The 25,206-nt window shown below is 45.7% G+C and overlaps 1 long non-coding RNA gene across 1 annotated transcript; it reads right to left on the reverse strand.

Moving 5' to 3' along the window:
- Positions 1 to 1,812: 1,812 nt before the first annotated feature.
- Positions 1,813 to 5,358, reverse strand: LOC146347661 (uncharacterized). The gene is made up of 5 exons (XR_014789893.1): positions 5,057 to 5,358; positions 4,646 to 4,838; positions 4,040 to 4,115; positions 3,171 to 3,223; positions 1,813 to 2,878 (listed from the first exon to the last, which is right to left on the reverse strand). It is a non-coding gene; the product is annotated as an uncharacterized LOC146347661 (long non-coding RNA).
- Positions 5,359 to 25,206: the final 19,848 nt, after the last annotated feature.

Here is a 25,206-nt window from a genome sequence, read left to right on the forward strand (position 1 = left end):
ACAATAAAAACCACAGTAAAATAGATAAAATATCACACACAGACACACACACACACACAGAGCAATGTTTGGGCCAAATTATGTGTGACATAGAAGGACCATGATTGGATCTCCCAAAGTCGCCCCCGCCCCCGGGAATATGTGATTTGGATCAGGGGACAAAGGGGCTTAACCTTTCCCCTCCATGTCATTGCCCCCCCCCCCAGCTGTTATTTGCTGCAGTGGATAAAACATATCAGCGCTGGCCAGTGGCAGCAGAGTCAAGACTGTACCAGGTTGAAATGAAAGTTTCAAATTATACAGCCCGTGTGGAGACACCATCTTGCAGAAGCATTTCCTTCATCTTCTGCTTGTTTACCATAATGTTTTAATTAGACCTAAGAGTTAGGCCTTGTTCTCACTGAGTTGGTAAACCCACATCTTGGCCAATATCAGTTCAGACGGCAAGTGGCAGCATGCAAACAAAAAGGATTCCTACACACAGAATCCAGCATGTCAGGGAGAAAACCAGGCTAGATTCCCTTCTCTTACATTTAGTTTCTGTTTTCTATGTGTTCATGATTTTTGTACAGAGGAAAAATCAATTATATGAACTTTTACACACACACATACACACACACACACACACATGCAGCAGTCTGAAGAGGAAGAGCCCAGACAGAGGTTTACCACGTCAGTGAAAGCCAGGACAGCGGTACGTACATTTCTACACCTTGATCTAGCAAAGCAACTTTCATGAATGGAAGGCATGTGGTTTCCTTTGCTGGGTGTGGATGCGCATGTGCAGTGCAATCTGTTTCCAGATGCAGCCCCCCCATTTGTACTGCACAGGATGGCTTGGGATGTGTATTTTCATCTGCACCATAATGCAGACTGAAACACACATCCCCAGCCAGTGTCTCAGGCAACATTTACAGTGTTGCAAGCAAGCAGGTGTGGATTAGGGCCACAATATTTAACATAAAAATGTAAACTGCCCACAGAACCTTGGTTATTGGGTGGTATATAAATATGGTAAATAAAATAAAAATAAACTTGTTTCAGCTGGCTTTACCTGTTACTGATGGCTGCTCTGACAGAATTATTACTTGGGCTTTCTGCTGCTAGGAGTGTATAATTAATATATTTTAGCTGTTCTGAGGTTTTATGATTTATTTTAGATCCTTAGAAAAGCTAGGTAGAAACATATTAAAAGACAGAAATAAATACATTTTACTTTGCTGCCTGGTCTTCCTTTCTGATTTTATTTTCTCTTGGCATTTAATGCTCAAGCCCTCAAAATAATGTAATCCAAATTTTCCCTAGTTCTGAATGCTTCAGAATAATGCTAACCCATAGTATGGCTTGTTGAATTCTGACTTGTGTTGTGCAAACTCACCCACACTAACCATGGTTTGTTAACCATGAACAACCCAGAAAGAAAACCCATGGTTTGTTGTTGGGTTGTGAACTCAGGGTTGTTTAGGCCATGGTTTGTCCTTACTTGTGAACCCAGAACTGTAGCTTGTTCATGAATTGTTTTGCCAGGCTACAGTGGTGGCAGGCAAGAACAGTAAAAAAAAACACCCAGCTGCAAAGGCATTTGGGATAAATGGAGGGAGCAGGGGAAGGAGGAAGGAAACTAACAACCCAGGGATTGAGAGAACAAGCCACGGTTTGTTCTATCGTTTGCCAGATAAACCCTGGGTAGGGCAACAAACCATGGGTTAAATAAACCATGGGTGAGTGCTATGTGCAAACCAGGTCAGTATCTGGACAGGATTCTGAAAACAAGAAATATGACTCAAGTTTTAAGCTTGAAGACAAAACTAAGAGATCTTAACTGGCTCTGGATTTTATTTTTTAAAGAATTTTACAACTTTAGAGATTTTACAACTTTAGAAATCCAAGCAAGGTGAAAAGTGGCAGGAGCACATAAATAAGAGAGAGAACTTCAGGGAAAGCTGCACATCAGGACTTCACTCATCCAGCATCTACTGCATCACTCCTTCCTCTGGTCTTTTGTTTAGCTGCTTGTTAACGAAGCCCATTGTACATGGCGGCACAAGGGGACATGACAGGAAGGGGAGGGTGGCACTCGATGGGCAATAACAAAAGGAAACATTTTTAATATTTAATTTGGCTTCTAAAATAAAGAATAGGAGGGAGGAAGCATTTTAAGGAAGATACTTCTCTATGGGCATTAACCAGCATGAATCCCGTTAGCATACCACCAAATCATAAGGCTAGTATTCATCCAAAGGTTACCAGGTGGAACTGTCTACTGGCAGAATCATCAGTACGTGAATCCTAACAACAGCAACAACAGCAGCAACAAATTGTTGTTGTTGTTGTTGTTGTTGTTGAAGGTTAATATATATATTTCCAAGATCACAGGATTGCAAGATCCGAGCAGGCGTGAGTAAGCAGGTGCCAAAGGGTGCCTGCAATACAAATAGCTCTGGATGACTTCAGCAGGTGGGCAAAGTTGTAGATACGGAAAGGAAAAGAATGCCAATGTTGCCAGGCAAGCTGACTGGGAAGAGGAGACATCCTTTCTCAAACTGAATTATAGCTTGGAGTTACCCAGTGAGCATGAAGCAAAAAGGCCCTCATCCACTCAGAGCTTTTGAACACGAGATTGTTAATCCGCTATATCCACTTTGGCAGAACTGAGCTCCAAGCTTTACACAAAGAGTGTTTCCTTTCCTGCTTTTCTGTTACATAACCTCTAGGTGGCACTGTGGTATAGTGGAATAGCACAATTACATAAGTGGAAAAAGCATTTTCTTTTGCTTTCACAAATAATACTGCATTTTCCCTGCTCTAAAAAAACTTGAGGAAAGTGCTGATTAAAAACAGAAGCAAAACTGGAGGGTCATGACATCGTCTGAAGAACCTGTAAACAACCATGACAAGCACACAATCAGGGCTTTGTGTAGAAAAGCTCAGTATATTCAACAAAATAAAGTTGTCTTGGTCCTCTGGTAGAAGTCACCCCCATTTAACATCCTGCTTCACACAGGGCTATCTCTGTGCACAAAAACACAGGAGCAAGTGAGGCAATAGACTCTATTTTGTTCCAACCTTTCCTAACAGATAAACATAGATTGTCAGTGGCTTTCCACCTAAAGCAAAATTCAGGTGGTTTTGGAAGATCTTGCTCATTTTCTCACAAATGTTTAGCTCACCTCTAAGGCAAAATTTGAAGACCCCTGCTCAAAGGAAGCATCATTGGAGTTTCCTGAGAAGTTAAAAGAATTTTGAGAAGTTAAAAGAATGCCAAGGTCTGCTTCATGAATTGTTAGCAGAATTCTGAAATTATTCAATTCTGCCCAAACTTTGGAATGGATTGGGGAAGCCACAGTTGTATGCCCCAAGCCCTCCAAGGCAGGGCAGGAGAGACAAAGACACCGCCCGCTCCTAGCACCAGAAGCCTCCTGGTGTTTCCAGAGTGCCAGAAAACAGTGGGTTCTGGTCTGGCTCCTGCCTTCACTAGAAATTGTGGTTTTGGTCTGGAATCTGGTGTGGCTGGAACTGTACCCTATCCCTAATATGGGCAAGACTGGCAATAATGGGCAGCATTAGTGGAACTTCCCCGTGTTCTCAGAAAGCCCCTCCCTCCAAATCTAGTCTCCCCACTTTCTGATTGGTAAGGCATTTGGGGCAGAGAGGTTTCAGGGGAGAGTTGAAAGCAAGGAGGTGCTCTAAGGGTGCCTTTGATTTGTGTGAAATGCCAACACAAACACACACAGGCATCCCTGCTATGCCCTCTGGCACCCTTGAGGCTAAAATAATGCAAATATGCCTTATTAGGGAGCATCTCAGCAGGTGATTCAAACATTAAACTAGGATGGCTGTGGAAGCCACAAGAGTGAGCACATTTTACAAAAGGAAACCCTTTATACGGTGTTGCTGACAAGCACGATTAAATATTCATTCCATAGACTGTGGAGACATCGTTAGATGCACACATTCAGCCTCCCTCTTTTCCTGTGCAACAGGATTTGGCATTTGTTTTACCCAGCAGGGGTGAGACAAAAGAGTGTCGCAGGATCACCTATGTCCTCTTGTTAACAGGCCCAAAGATCCTGGGATGGAAAGGAAGAATGTCTGCCTCGATTGTTGGCTGGATTCTAAGAAAAAAGAGAGCTTTAAGCTATGTGGACACAGCCACTTCCAGGATTCTATCGTGCAGCTGCTAAGAGGCCGTGAAGCCCTGCGCAAGCCCCCAGAAGCTGGCATGACACCAGGGCTTGATTTATTGATCCCAAGGTGCTTCCAGATAGAGAGCTCCTAGCGCTACCAGTCAGAAGGCCTAGGGCAGCTGCCCTGTCTTTTACCCTTAACAGATTTCCCAAGGTAAGAAGAAAGACAGGAGAACATGGGAGAGCTACGAGTGGAAGACAATGATATCAGGACACTCCCCGCCCGGCCCCTATAAAATCCCATGAACGAAGCAGGGTGATGGCGCAATAAAAACCTCATCTGGAATGGAAGCACCCCTGTCCCAAGTAGAGTTGCCAGGCCTCTGGAGTCACCTGAAATGTCACCATTGAGCTAGGGCTAAGCGGAATCCCCCCCAGCCCTTTGCAGGGCCATTTGTGCACTGCGAGAGGTGGGGGGGGGGGTATTGGCAACTTCCCTTTGCAGGTGTTGGGCTTACTTTTCCTCCAGGTGGCTGAGGTGTCTCTTTCTCTTGGTCAGAAGAGGGACTTGCTGCTGCCGCTGCTGCTTCGGGCAGGGGCTCGGCTCTTTAAAGCACCTTGCTGCATTCTGGGCTCGAGCACTCATGGGAGCGATGCTTTGTGATGGCGGAAAGATGGATGCCCCCATGCTCCGAAGAGCCAGGCAGCCACCTGAAGGCAGGGCAAAGCTTTCTTTAGTGAAAAAGGAAAGAAAAACCTTGCAGCTACCTCCTAGAAGAGTAAATCCCGCCCCCCAATGGCGTGACATCCACCCCCTGCTGTAAGCCGCCTTGCGAGGGCTGCTGCCCTGAAAGACGGCCAAGACATGCTTTAAACAAATTAAACAAATACAGATGAATCGATCCTCAGAAAGAGTTTTGCTTACCTACCTCTCGAATGTACCATAAAAAGCAGTAGTTCTAGCCTTCTTTTCTTCAGTTGAAACTACCAGATGTCTGACATGGCCCCACTGAAAAGTATAAAAAGACTGAGCCTTGCTAGAGGCTTGTTGGTCCTAGCTGTCATGCCTTCACTCAAGATCTACAGAACTGCTGCAGCACGTCTCAAGCCCTAGCTCCTAGGAAAGAGATCTGAGATAATTACAGTGGCACAAGGGTGTTTTCAGGCTCCTGTCAACAGTACCCCACACCAGTAGCATTGCCAGGTCTCCAGGTTTGGCCTCTTGGAGGATGGAGGGAAATGGCCATGGAAGAGAAAGCGCTGCAACAGTGTCACATTGCCTGGCCCGGCCCGGCCCGGCCCGGCCACCTCCTCTTCTTTTTCCCTTCCAAGCACTCCCTCCTCAATGTGTCACTCTGCCTCCTCCCTTTCTTCTTCCATGCCACTAGTGCACATCCACTTGGTGGAAGAAGAAGAGGAGACAAAGTACAGCAGTGTGATAGTGGCGATGGGTGGGGGGTGGGGAGAGAAGGTAGAACAGCGTGGAGGTAGTTGCAGAGGGCAGCAGGAACCCACCTGTACCACATATAAATATATACATACAGTATACATATAGTATACAATATGTCTCTAGATATATACATCAATCTATTTCATTCTCTCCCTCCCTCTATACCCCCAGACAGACAGACACATATATAAATTCCACATTTCTATTTTACATTTCCCTAAATATACCCAACTATTCTCAAGTAAAACTACCTTTTTATCACATTGTAATGGATACATCTTGTTCCTGGTGCACATACATTAGATGCTTGGACATGAATGCTAAGGCATCATGGCAAGCACAGTCTGCCATTTCAGGCGAGCTGGCAAGGCTCATTTTGAACTGTTGATAACATATTGTAAGAAATTTCAATTATGTTTTTCAAGTATGTGCTCAGCCAAAAGGAAAGGGAGTTTCTTGGATTTTAAGTCTGTGTGAGACTATCTAAAAAGCAGCAGATGGAATGCAGTCTTCATTTTAGTAATACAGGGCAGTGTGGTTGCAATGCTATCGCGAATACAAAGGGCACAAAAGGGCAGTGAAGCTATGCGATTAGCTCCAGTTCTGGGCACCACACTTTAAGAAGGATGCAGACAAACTGGAGAGGGTTCAGAGGAGGGCAGCGAAGATGATCAGGGGACTGGAAACAAAGCCCTATGAGGAGAGACTGAAAGAACTGGGCATGTTTAGCCTTGAGAAGAGAAGACTGAGGGGAGATATGATAGCACTCTTCAAGTACTTGAAAGGTTGTCACTGTCAGGGTGGAAACTGAGCCCAGAGAGCCCCAGAGCAGTTCTGATTCTGAGGAGGAACAGCGATCCGTGGGAGTGGAGCCAGCTCATCCCTCACAGGCTCACCACCTGGCAGAGATTCCTCCTCCCAGTATTCCAGAGATACTTAGTGATCCAGGTAGTGAGGGAGTGCGGGAGGGGGGCTTCTTAGATGCTCGACGCAGATGCAAAGAGCGACGAGCGATGGAGGGCGCGGAGAGGAGGCGTAGCGCCCGTTTGGCGCGCAAGCAACGGCCGCCTCCCATGGACCCAAGGGAAAGAGGGAGGATCTCTCCCTAGCCCATAAGTTCTGGGTCTTCAAGTGACTCCCTTTCAAATGGGGATCAACTCCTTGCCTGAAGTTTAGGCCATGCTCCTGTCCCTTTCTCTAGCCGCTAGTGATTAGCATCTGAAAGAGTCATTAAGCTGTAATGGGATTAAAGCTTTGAAAAGAATTCCCTTTGGTCTGTGTCTTGAGTTGGCTATTGGGATCTACTGGGGGAGACTGCCAAGGCATTCCTGACAGACACAGAGAGGAGGGCCAGGATCTCTTTTTGATCATCCCAGAGCGCAGGACACGGAAGAATGGGCTCAAGTTACAGGAAGCCAGATTCTGGCTGAACATCAGGAAAAAGATCCTGCCTGTTAGAGCAATATGACAATGAAACCAATTACCTAGGGAGGTGGTGGGCTGTCCCACACTGGAGATGTAGCTGGACAGGGATGCTTTGAGTTAGATTCCTGCATTGAGCACGGGGTTGGACCCGATGGTCTTGTAGGCCCCTTCCAACCCTACTATTCTGTGATTCTATGAACACACTACTCATGCTGACTGCTCACAAGTTCGGCTGCACCTTCTGCAGTGGGGAGCCTTGCCTACTCGTGGAGGCTTCCCGCAGTGTGGAGGTTTCTAAATCACATGGGGACTCTTCACAGGCAGAGAAGGGGGATGATTTGGGCTAAGGAGTGCAGAGAGATGGGGCTACAAATGCTGGCCAGGCTCCCAACATTGGGCCTCGCCCCCTCAGTCCCCAATGTGGCAATATCTGAAGAGGGGCTCTACTCACATTTGCCTGGACATGAGCAGAACTCTCTGCACACTTGGGGACCGTTCAATCAGGAACGGGGGGGGGGGCAGACCCATGCAGGGATGTTGGGGGCAGGGCCCACATCCCACTTTTACCCCCCTCCCCCGTTCAGTGAATGCCTGAACAGGACTAAAGTACAAAGGATGATCTTACGTATGTACTGCTGAAAGGCTTAGCAGGCCACAGTGTCATGCTGAAGCTTGAATTACACAGGGCATCTCTGCCATGGCTTCTTAAAGCAAACACAGAAGATATAACCCTCTCCTATCAATGGATGTCAGCTGTTGTGTTTGTATGTGAGCCTGTATTTTACACTCACAAACACATTTGCAGTGATGGCATCATTTTTTTAAAAAACAAACAAACTGTCCATAAATGTCACTGGAAATCCAGGTCTCCTTTTATTAAAACTGAAAAATGTGTATAAATGTAAATAACAAATGACTGATATGGGGACAGCAACCAGAGCGGCTGCTAGCATCACATGTTCATGCTCTCTCTTCCCTCCTTGTGTAATTTGCATTAATAAAGAGGCTGTTCCTTGTCGGAATGCGTTTCATCCGGTTTAAAATCCCAGGGCGCTCCACCAGGAAGTGCTTTGGGAGAATCCGACTGTCAGAGCCGACAAGACAAATGAATCCCAGTGTCAGGAGCGTGTGGTTCAACGATGACAGATTGAGAAGAACTGTCCCCCTCTCGACAGGCGGGCCTCATTTTCAAATTAATAAATCTGAATAAAATATTTTTCCTTTCATTACAAGCCGGGCCTGGCTGACAGTTCCCATGACAGGGGGGAGTAGCAGTGTTGATGAGAAGAGTTTGCATCAATTCCACCTGGGCTTCAGTTGCTTTATTTTTACCTGCAATTGCATCCCTGTTTGCATCTCTTCCACCTCCCTCTCACGCTCCCTCCCTGGCCTGTTCCCTTTCTCTGTCACTCACCCCCTCCTTCTGGCCCCCTCACCCATCTGCACTTGCTGTTATTCAGTCCCCTTTCTCGTCAGTTGCCTGAAATAAAAGTATTGAATCAAACTCCAGAGCAATATTTATTTCTTGAACACACATGCCTCAAACGCAGCCTGAAGCATCCCCATAGGCTAGTCTCAATAACACAAGTGTTGCACATTTCAGATGCACAAACACAAATATGTTCCAGGCACACATATGCCTTTTGAGCTGCACAGAGATTCTCTTGCAATATACATGCATGCACATTTGCTCTCTTCTCTCTGTATTTCCACGTATGACGTATGACGTTCTCTTCTAAATGTAGACAAAAGCTCACATCGGCTACAAACACACACAACAAATCTCAGCCTAGCACAAAAGGGAAGAGGGCTGTGCAACATCAGCCCTTGCAGTCGGCAGACAGTATGAGGCCTTTGGATTGGCAAAGCCAGTTATAAATACTTGGATCCTTAGTTGGTCAACAGAGCAGTACCTTCTGAACCCCACCATATTTCAGGGCTGCACATTCAATAACAGGCCCCAGGAGCCTTGGGCTGGAGGGTGCAGCCCCCAGGTCTAGGCTTGGGTATGGTCACCTAGAGCCTTGCCCTGGCCCTGGCTCACCTGCATTCCCTCCATGCACCACAGCTTTGGCCTCTTCTATATAAGGGGTGCCATTTTAAATAGTTCTTCTTCATGTGGAAATGTGATATCGTGGGATTGGATAAGATCACCGGATGTGGTTTGGCTTCTAGGAATAGGTTAAAATATCGAAACAATACAGACTTAAGGGCCAAACCACTTCGTTAAATGTGTGATTACAGTGAATGAATCTGTGTGAGCATGTTTTTAAATAGCACCCATAGGGGGACGAGGGACCAGGTTTGGGAACACAGCATGTGGGAAGGGCTTAGTGGTTAAGATGCTGAACTGCAGACCGGAAGGTCGGCAGGACAGCAGTTCGAGACCCGAGTGCCGCATGACAGAGTGAGCTCCCATCTTCAGTCCCAGCTCCTGCCAACCTAGCAGTTCGAAAGCAAGAAATTGCTAGTAGATAAATAGGTACCGCCTTGGCGGGAAAGGTAACAGCGTTCCGTGCACCTCGGTGTTCAGTCATGCCGGCCACATGACCACGGAAGCGTCTTCGGACAGCGCTGGCTCTTCGGCTTAGAAACGGGGATGAGCACCACACCCTAGAGTCGGACACGACTGATTGGGGACACCTTTACCTTTACCTTTTACCTAAGGAGGTTATGGAACCATTCGATGCCTGCTATGGCAGGTGCGCAAGGCATGTCCAGAATAAAATCTTTTGTATCTTCTGGGGCTTAGTCATAGCAGGTAAATCCAGTGAGGTTTCCTGAGCACAGCCTGGTCCTCCTGTTATCCTGGATGAGTTTCAGGTGGTGCAGCTTGAAGACATTGACAAGGTGCTTGGGCAGGTTCGTGTGATCACTGCTGTACTGGATCCTTGCCCCTTGTGGCTCATTAAATCTGGCGGGGAGGGAACGGCTGCTGAGCCAGAGAGGTAACTACCGCCGCCTGGTGAGAGGGAGGGGTCCCGGGCTGCCTGAAAAAGGCAGCAGTAAGACCACTCCTGAAGAAATCCTCCCCGGAGCCGGAGGATTTCAACAACCGCAGGCCGATGGCACGTGCCCCTTTCCAGGGCAAGCCCCTTGAGCAGGTGGCTGCTGTGCTGAGCAGCTTCAGACGCTCTTGGATGAAGCTGACTATCTGGACCCAGGGCCGGTGCCAGCCTCCCGTGGCCCCTCAGCATAGTGCTGCCGAAGGGCTCCCCACTTACATTCCTTTTCCTACCCACCCCCACCAGCCAGCCCATCCGCCTGCCCGGCAGCTAGCCTGCCCGCCCTCCTTCCTCCCTTCCTAACCTGGCAGCAGGGGCTCTTTCTCCTCCTAGCCCAGCAGGCCCTGCTGACAAAAGGACATGCCAGGCGCACTGGGTAGCCGACAAGCCTGCAGGGCCCGTACCACACCATTGGGAAACAAAACTTTTTTAGCTGACATTTTCAGTAACAGCGATCTGAAAAAAATCAGATCCTGCCTTTCGGGGAGACAGCCAGTGAGGGCACAGGAGCAGTGAAGAGGTGGTCTTTTTCTGCTCTAGGATCCATGGTGCCCTGAAAGCACTGATGTGATTTGCTCCACAAGTGTCCCAGGTACAATTTAGTAAAAGTTTCTAGTCTAAATATATTACCAACCATCAATGTATTGACATTAATTCTTGTGTCCAGCCTTCTCCAACCTAAAAACATTGTGTCCTTATTTTGCAAGCATAGGTTTCACCTCCATTCCCCTCGCTCCTCAAAAGGGAGGCCAGGCACCAGTCCTGGTTACACCCTGCCCCAAGCCAAGAAAAGTGTTCCGTGAGTTCAGTTTTATTCAAGATACTAAATGTGATGAGCTCAGCTGCAATGTTAATGATATAGAGGAACATGTGGATTTTGCTGTAAAGAATGTGGAAGAGACAGATGAGAAAATGAGAAATCAAGGAAGTAAATTTAAGCTGCTCGTAGCATCAACAACCGCTTGATAAACCCAACAAAGCTTTAAGTTTTAAAACTCAGCCACTGGGAAACTGAGGGTTTGGCTTTGAGGCCCCAGACAGAAATGGTAAATCTCACCAGACCCCTGATGCAGTCTCTCAGCTAGGTGGGGCTGCCTTCTGAGGGATTCTGCAAAAGTGCAGAAAAGGTCAACCGAAACGATCAAGAGGGCCCTCAAATACAATTAAAACAATTCAAATGCAGTATATAAAAGCAGCTAGTAATAACAGGCAGCAGAAAAATTAATCAAGCAGAGGTCAAAAGCCTGCTGAAACAAACAAGTTGGCCAAATGCAACCCAGCTGGAGGTATGTTCCAGACGTGCCACAGTAGAAAAAGCCCATCCCTCACTCCCCGAACCCCTTGCAACGGCAGTAAAAACAGGACTGCCAAAGCTGATCTCGGAGCCTGGGCAGATCTACATGGGACCAAGCGGGACTGGAGGTGACCTGGTCCCAGGCCACTTAGGGCTTTAGTGGTCAGTAGCAGCAGCATTTTCAATGGAGCCTGAAAAGAAGCAAGTAAGCTATGATGTTGACCTAAGGTTGGTATTATTGCTCTGAGTGCCCGATAAGTCTGGCCACTGCATTTTGGAACAATTGAAGTTTTCAGACTGTTTTTAAAGGCAGCCCCACACTGAAAACTTTGCAGATCTCCAGCCTGAAGGTAACTAAACATTAGAAAACTGAAGCAAAGTCTGCCTTCTCTAGGAAAGATTGCAGTATGACAAAGCCAATGAACAGCATTCCTGGCAACCACCACCAGGTAAACGTAAAGCAACGGATTGAGGAGTATCCCCAAACTGTGTACCTGTTCCTTTTACAGGAAGTGCAGCCCCATCCAGAATAGGTTGAATCAGTGCTTCCAGATCACCAGTATTCCTGCCCAACAGTACCTCTGACTTGTCAGGATTATGTTTCAGCTTCTTGGTGCCCATTCATTCTTGGAAAGAGAGACATTTTTCTCCCTCTCTCATAATACTAGAACTTGTGGGGTAAATTAAATTGATGGAGAGGAGGGTCAGGGCAGGCCAAAGAAAGCACTTCTTCACAAAATGCAAAATCAAGGTATGGAATTCACTGCCTCAGAATGTGATGAGACACAAGAAGAAGAACCATATTCCTATGCTATCTTAGGGCGAAACTCTGCGTGACATTGTTCATCTGTTTTAACAAGCATGCTTTTATCTGGAGAAAAAGCAGCCATGGGGTCCCAATCCAAATGTACTCCCAATCTGAATTGGGGCCCTAGCCAGAGTGTGTGTGTGTGTGTGTCTCCATGGGCTATATGCTGCAAACTGGCTCCATTCGGGGCACATGACATCCTGGCCATCCCACAGCCACCCTGGAGCTATCCACAGAAAAAATGGACCCCGCATTGAGCTTGGATATGCTAGCCCTGCCCAGGGGTGTGCCTTTCACTGTGACCCCGATCAAGAAGTGTTTCCCATCCTTGTCTTCCCAGCACAAACCTATTTGTGTGTACTCAGAAGTAACTTTCCATTGTGGTCAGTGAGGTTGTTCCCTAAAAGCACACTCCCAAGTGACTGAGGTTCCCATCAATCGAAATAGCACATTTAGGAGCCTTAAAGCACTAAATAATCCCCCTAAAGGCTGTGAAGGATGATCTCAAGGCTGTGTTTCTTTGATATTCTTTGATATCACTGCGGTTCACTGCGGTTAGGAAGTAATTAATCTGCAGCTTCAACCCTTTCTAGCATCGCAGAGCTGGGGCTTCAGGGGAAGGAGAAAAGGGGTAGACAGGGCTGGTTGGAACCAGGGCAAATCAAATACTGAGAGGGTTAAAGGTTGACTGGAGTTAGAGTAACCCTCCTAAGGGCTGTGAAGCACGATCTTGAAGCTGCTTTTCTTTGATGTTTGGTTCATTGCTTTTAAGAAGTCACTAATTCGCAGCTTCGATCCTTCACAGTGGGAGCTTAATGGGGAAGGAGGAAGGCGTGGGGGGGGGCTCTGTCATTGGTGGAGGAGCCCCTGCCAGTCTGATGACGTTCAGTTCCAATCCCCTCACCCCACTGGGAAGTATGTGCCTGTGAAGGAACATACAAAGGTGCGGAGTACTCATTTATGGAGCCCTGCACAGACCAAAGCCAATTCCTTGAAAAATCTGGGTAAGCCACCATTTGCTTCTCCTTCCATTGTTATGGAGATCCCATCCCCACCCACCCCAGATTTTCTGCTAAAAATGGCTCCCTACCTGGCCATTTGCTTCTGAAGGTACTGTCTGTAATAAACAGCAACTTCACCCACAAGGGAGTGATTTGCAGAGGAAAACACACGCAGGGCCCCAATGTGGATCAGGTTATTTTTCTCCAAAAGAAAAGGACCCAGATTAAATACAGTTGTTTAAAAATATGAATAACATCATCTATAGTTTGGCCCTTACCCCTTTTCAGTCCTTCCTTCCTTCCTTCATGAGCTTTTCTATACAAGGCATTTATCGTGCGCTCATCACTCCCTACTCATGGTTGTTTACAGGTTCTTTGGACGACATTGTGACCCTCCAGTTTCACTTCTGTGTCTAAGGAACCCTTTCAGTGAGTTTTTTTGGAGCAACGAAAACGAGGCATTTCATTGTGAAAGTGAAGGAAAGCATGATTTCCTCTTGTATGTTTGCACTATGCTGCTATGCCATAGCGCCACCTAGGTTATGTAGCAGAAAAGCAGGAAAGGAAACAATCATTGTGTAGTGCTCAGAGCTCAATTCTGCGGTGAAACAAAAAGTAGATACAGAGGATTAACAGCAGATTAACAGCCTCATGTAGAAAAGTTCTACATGTGTGGAGAAGAAGCAGAACTGTGTCGTGCTGGCCCCTGAACTCCCCACATAGAGTGGGTTACCAGAAAAGGGGTCCCCCTGTATCTGCACTTGCATGTGCAAAGGCATTCCATGCGATCAGGACGCCTGGTTATGCAGAGGTTCTCGTCACATAGAACAACCATATGTGTGCATATGCAGTGTTAACGGGAGACATCCCCATGCAAAGTATTAAAGATACATGTTACGATTTGCCCATCCCCATTCTTGCCATTGAGAAATATAGAACCCATGGCTATTTCTGCACGCACACACAAATATTCATTCATTCAAAGCATCATTATCCCACTCTTCAGTCAAAAGGCTCCCAGAGTGGCTTAAAAGAATTGATAATTATGCAGGCCCTGACCTCAGCCTTACAATCTAAAAAGACACAAGACACAAGGAAAAGGGTTGGGAGGGAGGAGGAAACAGGCGTGATGGTGCTGGTCGAGTCAATCACCCAGCTGGAGGGGAATATACCTATTCTGGAACCAACGGACTCAGGTTTGCAGTGCATTTATTGTCCTTCTGGGCTGGCCTGTTCCTCTTTTCTTTCTTCTCTTCTCCTTTTGAGTTCAAGCTTAATCTGCTTCTTCTCCCATCCCATCAGGGCAAGGTGTTTCTTCAGAAGCCCCTCCTTCCTGTGGCAGTGGCCGTGGGGGGGGGGCACCACTGGGAGCTAGATGGTGGGAGCTCACCAAGTTGGTAGAGTGGTATTTCTCAAAGCATGTGAACCTTAATGCCTGGGTATGTCTTATGTGGGCCAGCATGACATCACTGCAAAGATGTGGAGGTTCAAAAACTGATTTAAGCTACACCTGAACCACAACGACTTGCCTCAATTCATGTTTGTTTTCATATCAAAACATGCCTCTTGTTTGGGGGCTTTTTTACATGAGGCTTTTAACCAGCCACTTTAAGAACATAAGAAGAGCTGCCCTGGATCAGACCTGGATCAGACCTAGTCCAGCATTCTGTTCACACAGTGGCCAACCAGCTGTTGACCGAGAACCCACAAACAGGACACAAGTGCAACTCCACCCCTCCCACCCAACTTCCCCAGCAACTGGTGAACATGGGCATACTGCCTCTGATATTGGGGGTAACACATAGCCATCAGGACTAGTAGCCATTGAAAGCCATTGAAATTCCTCCAGGAATTTTTCTAACCTCCTTTTAAAGCCATCCCAATTGGTGGCTATCACTACATCTTGAGGTGGCATATTCCATACTGTAACTATGCGCTGTGTGAATAAATCCTTTTATCTGTCCTGACTCGCTCACCAATCAGCTTCATAGGATGACCTTGAGTTCTGGTATTTTGAGAGAGGGAGAAAAATGTCTCCCTATCCACATTCTCCACACCATGCATAAATTTGTAGATCTCTATCATGTCTCCCCTCACCCTCCTTTTTTCCATGCTAAACAAGCCCAGCTGTTGTAACCATCCCTCATAGGGGAGATGCTCCAGGCTGTTGATCATTTTAGTTGCCCTTTTCTGCCCCTTTTCCAGCTTTACAATATCGCTTTTAGGTGTGGTGACCAGAACTGTACACAATATTCCAAGTGCAGTCGCACCATAAATTTGTATAGGGGCAGTATGATATTGGCAGTTTTATTCTCAATTCCTTTTCTAATTATGCCTAACAGGAAGTTTGACGTTTTTACAGCAGCCACACACTGGATCAGCGTTTTCATTGAGCTACGACAACCCCAAGATCTCTGTCTTGGTCAGTCACCACTAGCTCAGATCCTATCATTTGCCATTTAGAGGCCCATTGTCCCAGTTTGGAGAGGTCCTTTTGGAGCTCCACACAATCCCTTTTTGTTTTAACCACCCTAAATAATTTGGTGTCATCAGCAAACTTGGCCACTTCAATGCTCACTCCTAATTCCAGATCATTTATGAACAGGTTGAAAAGCACTGGTCGCAGTACAGATCCCTGAGGGACACCACTATTTACTTCCCTCCATTGGGAGAATTTACCATTTATTCCAAAACAGCTCTGTGTATAAAACATCAAAAAGGAAAAAATCCCTAAGAGCCTCTGAGTATGGACTGTAATAAGAATTTATTTATTATGCAGATCTCTAAAATGCTCAACACATTTCAAGACCAGGTCTCTTCCTCAGGAGCAATTGATCTGTTTAAAATATATAAAAAAATACATATTTTGTTGTATAGTGAAGTTTACATATACAACTTCACTCTACAACAAAAATATGTATAGTTTCTCCTGTGCCGCTTCCCTCACCAAGGCTTTAGGCAGAGAAAAGCTGGCAAGCTGGGGATCCCATTGTGCTAAGGCAGCCTGAACCTTAGAATAATGGAATCATAGAATAGTAGGGCTGGAAGGGGCCTACAAGGCCATCGAGTCCAACCTCTTGCTCAATGCAGGATCCGAGTCAGAGCATCCCTGACAGGTGGCTATCCAGCCTCGTCTTGAACGCCTCCAGTGTGGGAGAGCCCACCACCTCCCTGGGGAATTGGTTCCATTGTCATATTGCTCCAACAGTCAGGAAACTTTTCCTGATGTTCAGCCGGAATCTGGCTTCCTGTAACTTGAGCCCATTATTCTGTGTCCTGCACTCTGGGATGATCGAGAAGAGATCCTGGCCTTCCTCTCTGCGACAACCTGTCAAGTACTTGAAGAGCGCTATCCTATCTCCCCTCAGTCTTCTCTTCTCAAGGCTAAACATGCCCAGTTCTTTCAGTCTGTCTTCATAGGGCTTTGTTACCAGTCCCCTGATCATCTTTGTTGCCCTCCTCTGAACCCTCTCCAGCCATTCTGCATCCTTCTTAAAGTGCGGTGCCCAGAACTGGACACAGTACTCCAGATGAGGCCTAACCAGTGCTGAGTAGAGGGGAACCAGTACTTCCCAGGATTTGGAAGCGATGCTTCTATTAATGCAGCCCAAAAGAGCATTTGCCTTTTTTGCAGCCACATCACATTGTTGGCTCATATTCAGCTTGTGATCTACAACAATTCCAGGATCCTTCTCGCTTGTAGTGTTGTTGAGCCACATAGCCCCCATCTTGTAACTATGCATTTGGTTTCTTTTTCCCAAGTGTAGAACTTGGCATTTATCCTATTAAATTTCATTCTGTTGTTTTCTGCCCAGCGCTCCAGTCTATCAAGATCACTTTGAATTTTGTTTCTGTCTTCCAAGGTATTATCTATCCTGCCCAATTTTGTGTCATCTGCAAATTTGATCAGCATTCCCTGCACCTCCTCCTCTCCAAGTCATTAATAAAAATGTTGAACAGCACTGGGCCCAGGACTGAGCCCTGCGGTACCCCGCTCATTACCTCTCCCCAGTTTGAGAAGATCCCATTGATAAGCACTCTTTAACTCTAATTCTGTAGCCAACTGTGGATCCACCTGATCGTTGTTTCATCTAATTCGAAGCACTTGAGGACAATATTTTAGGACCAAAATTCTTGCAATATTATATTATTATTAACCCCATAATGCCCAGAACACATCCGGAACAGAACAGAATGGCCCAGAACAGACACTTTTGAATGAGCGAATCAACCAAACTCTCCAGTCACACATAACTCCATGACAGGGATGCAATAAGCCATGAAACATCCACAGAAACTGTGTGGATATTAGTCCATATTGAAGAAAAATGGCCCAGAGAGGCAACTTCCAAGTCAGCCAAACCAACCAAGCTCACCAGTCACGCATTACTAGATGGGATTGATATAGTAAGCTCCAAAACCTCCATGGAAACCACGTTTAAATAGCTGTTCCAGGCCATAGTCCACATTCCCGAACAATTTAACTTTCCACTATCCGACTTACACACACAGGGAATGATTAAGGCGACATGCTGCAATTGTTTTCAGTGGTAAATTAGACAAATATAATGTTGGTTGGTTGAATAGTAGACATATTTAATTTGATTATGACTGCATAATTTTGGACTAGGCTTGGTTGCTTTATTCCCGTGTAGGATTATAATATGTTTCTTGTTCATCTGCTTGTAAGAGATACCCCAGAAACTCAATATACATCGCAGCAGGGGCTAAAAGGAGCGAAATCCCAGTGTGCACCAAAAAGGGGGTGACACAAATAAACCCTTGAAAGTTTGCAGGATCAGGACCAAACCTCACACGCAGACTCTCCTAGTTGGGAGTCACCTGATGCACCATCAAAACCCTGCACAATTACCCCACAGGAGGGAAAATCCCAGGTGCAACAAATAGAGGATGCCTGTGAGGCACAGTAGCAATCTCAATGCTCTTGCTGCACAACTTGGAAGGTGTCCAAAATAATCCACGGTGACCACCAGATGACACAATAGCCCACAATGGGCTAAATAACCCCTAATGTAGACTGTGGGTTGGCAGAGTGAATTATTTCAGCCAAATAAGCCATAGTGGGTTAAAAGATTCCTGAGAGACGACATGATAACCCACAATGGGTAAAGTAAGCCAGTCTTTACCTCATGCCTTTGGCCACATGTTTATTTAATTGCTGCATTTATATCCCACCTACCTTCAAGAAGCTCATGGTGAAATATAATGGTCTCCCCCAGTTTTGTTCTTGCAACAACCCTGTGCAGCCAGTTAGGCTGAGAGGTGTGAATGGCCAAAGGTCAATGGAAGCTTCAGGAGCAAGCGGGCCTCCCCCATCCTCGTCTGATATTTAAGCACTGAACCACACCACACCCATGGTGGGCTGCTGTTAGAAGTGGTCTTTGCAGATCTTCCCTCTGGATTCTGTAGAGGTTTCATGATTAACTGCATCAGTTCCATCTAGTGAAATGACAGTGGTGTATTTGGTTAATTTCTGGGCTATTTCCCCACAACAGTTTGTGGCTCATTTTGCTCACTTGGAAGTTGCCGTTCTGGCCTGTTTTCCACAATACAGACTATAGCCCAGAATGGCTACTGACACGGGGTTTCCAAGGAGGTCTAGGAGCTTGTTATATCAATCCCATTTAGTAATGTGGGACTGGTGAGTTTGGTTGATTTGGATCACTCAGAAGTTGCCGTTCCAGCCTGTTTTGCACAATACGGACTATGGCTCAGAACGGTTATCAGAACATGATTTCAGTGGATTTTTTGTGGCAAAGAGTTATGTATGACTGGTGAGTTTGGTTGATTTTTCTTATTCGGAGGTGTATCTTCTGGGCCATTCCGTTCTGTTCCGGATGTGTTATGGGCATTAGAGGGTTAATAATAATAATAATAATAATAATAATTCCAACAGCACAAGAGGCGACTCTACACATGGACGTCACCAGATGGTCAATATCGAAATCAGATTGATTATGTCCTTTGCAGCCAAAGATGGAGAAGCTCCATACAGTCAGTAAAAACAAGACCTGGAGCTGACTGTGGCTCAGATCATGAGCTGCTTCTTGCAAAATTTCGGCTTAAATTGAAGAACGTCGGGAAAACCACTAAACCGTTCAGGTATGACCTAAATCATATCCCTCATGAATATACAGTGGAGGTGAGGAATAGATTTCAGGGATTAGACCTGATAGACAGAGTGCCTGAGGAACTATGGACGGAGGTCCGTAACATTGTTCAGGAGGCAGCAACGAAATCCGTCCCAAAGAAAAAGAAATGCAAGAAAGCCAAGTGGCTGTCTGATGAGGCTTTACAAGTAGCTCACGCAAGAAGGGAAGCGAAAAGCAAGGGAGAAAGGGGAAGATATACCCAACTGAATGCAGAGTTCCAGAGAATAGCAAGGAGAGACAAGAAGGCCTTCTTAAATGAACAATGCAAAGAAATCGAGGAAAACAACAGAATGGGAAAGACTAGAGATCTCTTCAAGAAAATTGGAGATCTCAAGGGAACGTTTTGTGCAAAGACGGGCATGATAAAGGACAAAGAAGGCAGGGACCTAACAGAAGCAGATGAGATTAAGAAGAGGTGGCAAGAATACACAGAAGAACTATACAGGAAAGATCTGAATGTCCCTGATAGCCATGATAGTGCGGTCACTGAACTTGAGCCAGACATCCTAGAGAGTGAAGTCAAGTGGGCCTTAGGAAGCATTAGTAACAACAAAGCTAGCGGAGATGACAGTATTCCAGCCGAGCTATTTAAAATCCTAAAAGATGATGCTGTTAAAGTGCTGCATTCAATATGCCAACAAATCTGGAACACTCAACAGTGGCCACAAGACTGGAAAAGGTCAGTTTACATTCCAATTCCAAAGAAGGGCAACGCCAAAGAGTGTTCAAACTACCGCACAATTGCGCTCATTTCACATGCCAGCAAGGTGATGCTCAAAATCCTACAAGCTAGGCTTCAGCAGTATGCGAACCGAGAACTACCGGAAGTGCAAGCTGGGTTTAGAAGAGGCAGAGGAACTAGAGATCAAATCGCCAACATTCGCTGCATCATGGAGAAAGCAAGAGAATTCCAGAAAAACGTCTATTTCTGCTTCATTGACTATGCTAAAGCCTTTGATTGTGTGGATCACAACAAACTGTGGCAAATTCTTAAAGTGATGGGGGTACCAGACCACCTTACCTGTCTCCTGAGAAACCTGTACGAGGGTCAAGAAGCAACAGTAAGAACCAGACATGGAACAACCGAGTGGTTCAAAATTGGGAAAGGAGTACGACAAGGCTGCATATTGTCACCCTGCTTATTTAACTTATATGCAGAGTACATCATGAGAAATGCCGGGTTGGATGAATCAGAGGTCGGAATTAAGATTGCCGGGAGAATTATCAACAACCTCCGATATGCAGACGATACCACCCTAATGGCAGAAAGCGAAGAGGATCTCAAGAGCCTCTTGTTGAGGGTGAAAGGGGAGAGTGCAAAAGCTGGTTTGAAACTCAACATTAAAAAAACGAAGATCATGGCATCTGGCCCCATCACTTCCTGGCATATAGAAGGGGAAGAAATGGAAGCAGTGACAGATTTTACTTTCTTGGGCTCCAAGATCACCGCAGACGGTGACTGTAGCCATGAAATTAAAAGACGCTTGCTCCTTGGGAGGAAAGCTATGGCAAACCTAGACAGCATAGTAAGAAGCAGAGACATCACCTTGCCGAGAAAGGTCCGTCTAATCAAAGCTATGGTTTTCCCAGTAGTAATGTATGGCTGTGAGAGCTGGACTATAAGGAAGGCTGAGCGCCGAAGAATTGATACTTTCGAACTGTGGTGCTGGAGAAGACTCTTACGAGTGCCCTGGACTGCAAGGAGGTCAAATCAGTCCATCCTAAAGGAAATCAACCCTGACTGCTCATTGGAAGGACAGATAATGAAGCTGAAGCTCCAATATTTTGGCCACCTAATGCGAAGAGAAAACTCCCTGGAAAAGACCCTGATGCTGGGAAAGACTGAAGGCAAAAGGAGAAGGGGACGGCAGAGGATGAGATGGCTAGATAGCATCACGGATGCAATGAATATGAACTTGAGCACGCTCCGGGAGAGAGCGCAGGGCAGGAAGGCCTGGCGTGCTATGGTCCATGGGGTCACGAAGAGTCGGACACGACTGAACGATTGAACAACAACAACAACAACAACAATAATAATATACTGCAAGGGTTTTAGTTCTAAAATATTGTTCCCAAGCATCCTGAACACGTGCCACTAATTTTGGCATGCTTTTTGTAATATAAAGGGGCCATACCAGCCTGTTCCAGCTTTTACACCATCCCATTAAATATGATGGCATCAAGGTAGTATGAAAGCATCTGGGAAGCAAATGCACATTAAAAACTCAAGAAACTCAAAAATTCCTTCAAAATCCTTGGAGATTACTCAAAACCACAATAACAGAAGCCCAGCTAAAATGCATACCACCAGTCAGGAAAGATAGCACCAAGTCCAAGAGGTCGCCGGTATGGTTAACTAGCAGTTTCAAGGGAGCTATTAGAGAAAAGAGAGCTTCTTTCAGAAAATGGACGTCTTGCCCAAGTGAGGAAAACAAAAGGCAGCACAAGCTTGCACAAAGGCAATGCAAGTAGACAAAAAGAGATGCAAAAAAGCAATTTGAAGAGCATATCACGAACAACATCAATGCCAACAATAAAGAATTCTTTAAATATATCAGAAGCAGAAAACAAGCAGGGAGGCAGTTGGACTATTGGATGACAATGGAGTTAAAGGAGTACTGAAGGAGAACAAGGAGATTGCAAAGAAGCTGAATGAATTCTTTTCATCCATCTTCACTGCAGAAGATATAGAACAGATACCTGTGCCTGAACTGATGTTTTCAGGAAGGGAGTTTGAGGAACTGAGGCAAATAGTGGTGACAAAAGATGAAGTTCTCAACCTTGTTGATACATTGAAAGCAAATAAATCACTGGGCCCAGATGGTATCCACCCTAGAGTTCTCAAAGAACTCAAATATGAAATTACTGATCTTCTAACAAAAGTATGAATATGTCCCTAAGATCAGGCTCTATACCAGAGGACTGGAAGATGGCCAAGGTAACACCAATTTTCAAAAAGGGATCCAGGGGGGATCCAGGAAATTACAGGCCCGTTAGCTTAATGTCTGTTCCAGGTAAGTTAGTTGAAGGCATTATTAAAGATAAAATTAGTAAGCATAAAGAACGACAAGCCCTGCTGGAAAAGAATCAACAAGGCTTCTGCAAAGGTAAATCCTGTCTCGCTAACCTTTCAGAGTTCTCTGAGAGTGTCAATAAACATGAAGACAGGGCTGATCCAGTAGACATTGTTTACTTAGACTTCCAAAAAGCTTTTGACAAAGTCCCTCATCAAAGACTCCTGAGCAAACTTAGCAGTCATGGAATCAGAGGACAGGTCCTCTTATGGATCAGTAACTGGTTAAAGAACAGAAAGCAGAGAGTAGGAATAAATGGTAAATTCTCCCAATGGAGGGAAGTAAATAGTGGGGTTCCACAGGGATCTGTATTAGGACCAATGCTTTTCAACCTGTTCATAAATGATCTGGAATGAGGAGTGAGCAGTGAAGTGGCCAAGTTTGTGGATGACACCAAATTATTTAGGGTGGCTAAAACAAAAAGGCATTTGTGAAGAGCTCCAAAAGGATCTCTCCAAACTGGGTCCATGGGCATCTAAATGGCAAATGCGGTTCAATGTAAGCAAGTGTGAAGTGATGCACATTAGGGCAAAAAATCCCAACTTCAAGTATAGCCTGATGGGATATGAGCTAGCAGTGCCCAGCCAGGAAAGAGATCTCAGGGTTGTGGTGGACAGCTCAATGAAAATGTCAACCCAGTGAGTGGCCACTGTAAAAAGAGGCAAACTCCATGTTAGGCATAATTAGAAAAAATTGAGAATAAAACTACCAATATCATAATGCCCTTATACAAATCTATGGTGCGACCACACTTGCAATACTGTGTCCAGTACTGGTCACCACACCTAAAAATGATATTGTAGAGCTGAAAAAGGTTCAGAAAAGGGCAACAAGAATGATCAATGGGCTGGAGCATCTCCCCTATGAGGGAAGGTTACAACAGCTGGGCTTGTTTAGCTTGGAAAAAAGGAGGGTGAGGGGAATGATAGAGGTCTACAGCACTATGCATGGTGTTGAGAACGTGGATAAGGAGACCTTTTTTTCCCTCTCTCAAAATACTAGAACCTGGAGTCATCCTATGAACCTGATTGGTGGGAGATTCAGGACAGATAAAAGGAAGGACTTTTTCACATAGTGCATAGTCGAACTATGGAAATTGCTACCACAGGATGTAGTGAAGGCCACCAATTTGGATGGCTTCAAGAGGGGATTGGACAAATTCCTGGAGGAGAAGGCTATCAATGGCTACTGGTCCTGATGGCTGTGTGCTACCTCCAGTACCAGAGGCAGTGGGCCTGTGTACACCAGTTGCTCGGGAACATGGGTGGGAGGGTGCTGTTGTAGTCATGCCCACTGCTTGTGGGTTCCTGGTTGACAGCTGGTTGGCCACTGTGTGAACACAATGCTGGACTAGGTGGACCCTTGGTCCAATCTAGCAGGGCTCTTCTGATGTTGTTCTTAGGTTCTTAACAGTGAGGCACAATGCAGCCTTATCTTCCCTCTTTTCAAAAACTCAGAGTTCAGAGGTTCTCTGCATTGCTGCTGTGGAAGTTGGTAGTGTGTACCATGCTCTCAGCACAGTTATTTAAGTAGGACTCTGCTACTGACAAGTAAATGCAGTGTGGGAGAACCAAGGCAGAGCATAATTGAAGATGTGGTGTTGGACCCAACGCCATTGAAACCAGTGGTGTAGTGGAGGCAGGGCTCTCAGGGACTCAGCCCCAACACTTTTTCATTAGCAGGGACTCTGATGTCATCTGCCACCCCCCTCAGAATTCCCTGTTCCCTCTGAGCTTAGCTGCAGTCCTCACTGTAGCTGTGGGGGGAATGAATTTTCCAAGGAACAATATATTGTTCCATGTTGGAATGCAAAGTATTTGGGATGACTTGGTCTGGAATGGGCAATTAAGACCTATTTGCTTTACCAAAGACATGCTCCTGGTGGAGATGAAAACTCCTAGAACTGGTTTGTTGATATGGATCAACACAGCTGCCTGAAATTTTTAGACTGCCCTTGGAGACTGTCACAATGAGCTCCTGCATTTCCAAATCTACCACTAAACCACTGTGTGTGTGTGTGTGTGTGTGTGTGTGTGTGTGTTTCAATCCAGCTGGGTGTGTGGACATTTCTGTTGGAGGGGGAGGGGGGAGATATAATGAAGGAGCTTAGGGAAGGCTAATGGGTAATGTTGGGGCACTAAGGGAGTGTGCAAAGGGGCTGTTTAAATGAGAAGGAATCTGTCCATGAGGGCTGAGTTGAGAGGGTGAAGCTTCCATAGGGTATCATATTTTGAAAACCTAAAATGTTTGTGAGTGAGTGAAAAAGATTAACACCCCAGCATTTTTTCTGTCATCCAATTGAAATACCACTGCCTTACTCCCAGCTGCACTGTTTTTGGATCCCAGTTGATGGCTGTATATCTTACAAGGTTGTACTATCTTAGAAGGGGGCGTGGCTGTGAGGGGGCATGGTGGTGACTGTCACAAAGGGACCCTGCACTTCTGAATTTGCCACTACACTACTGGTTGAAACTGTGCAACCACTGTGTGGGCATTCAACTAAAAAATAATAATTTTACTATTGCCACTGATGCCTCTAATAAAAGCAACCATAAAAAGTTTCCTGTGGCTATGCAGCACTCTGATGTTGACTTTGGATCCAGGAGAAACTGCTGGACCTTTTTGAGTTACTATCAGAGATTGCTGTTGCCAACGGTGACTGCCTTCTTAGGACTTTAAATGATCTTGGGCTATTTATTGAAAATGTTGTTACTTATATAGCAGACAATGCTGCTGTAAATTATAGGCAAAGTAGTCTGTATTCTAGATACTGAAAATATGCAAGAGTTCTCATAGAATCATAGAATCATAGAACAGTAGGGTTGGAAGGGGCCTACAAGGCCATCGAG

The sequence above is a fragment of the Heloderma suspectum genome, chromosome 4, assembly GCF_057233095.1.
Source record: "Heloderma suspectum isolate Gila_16-S chromosome 4, 16-S_ref, whole genome shotgun sequence".
In the NCBI taxonomy this organism is placed as follows: Eukaryota; Metazoa; Chordata; class Lepidosauria; order Squamata; family Helodermatidae; genus Heloderma; species Heloderma suspectum.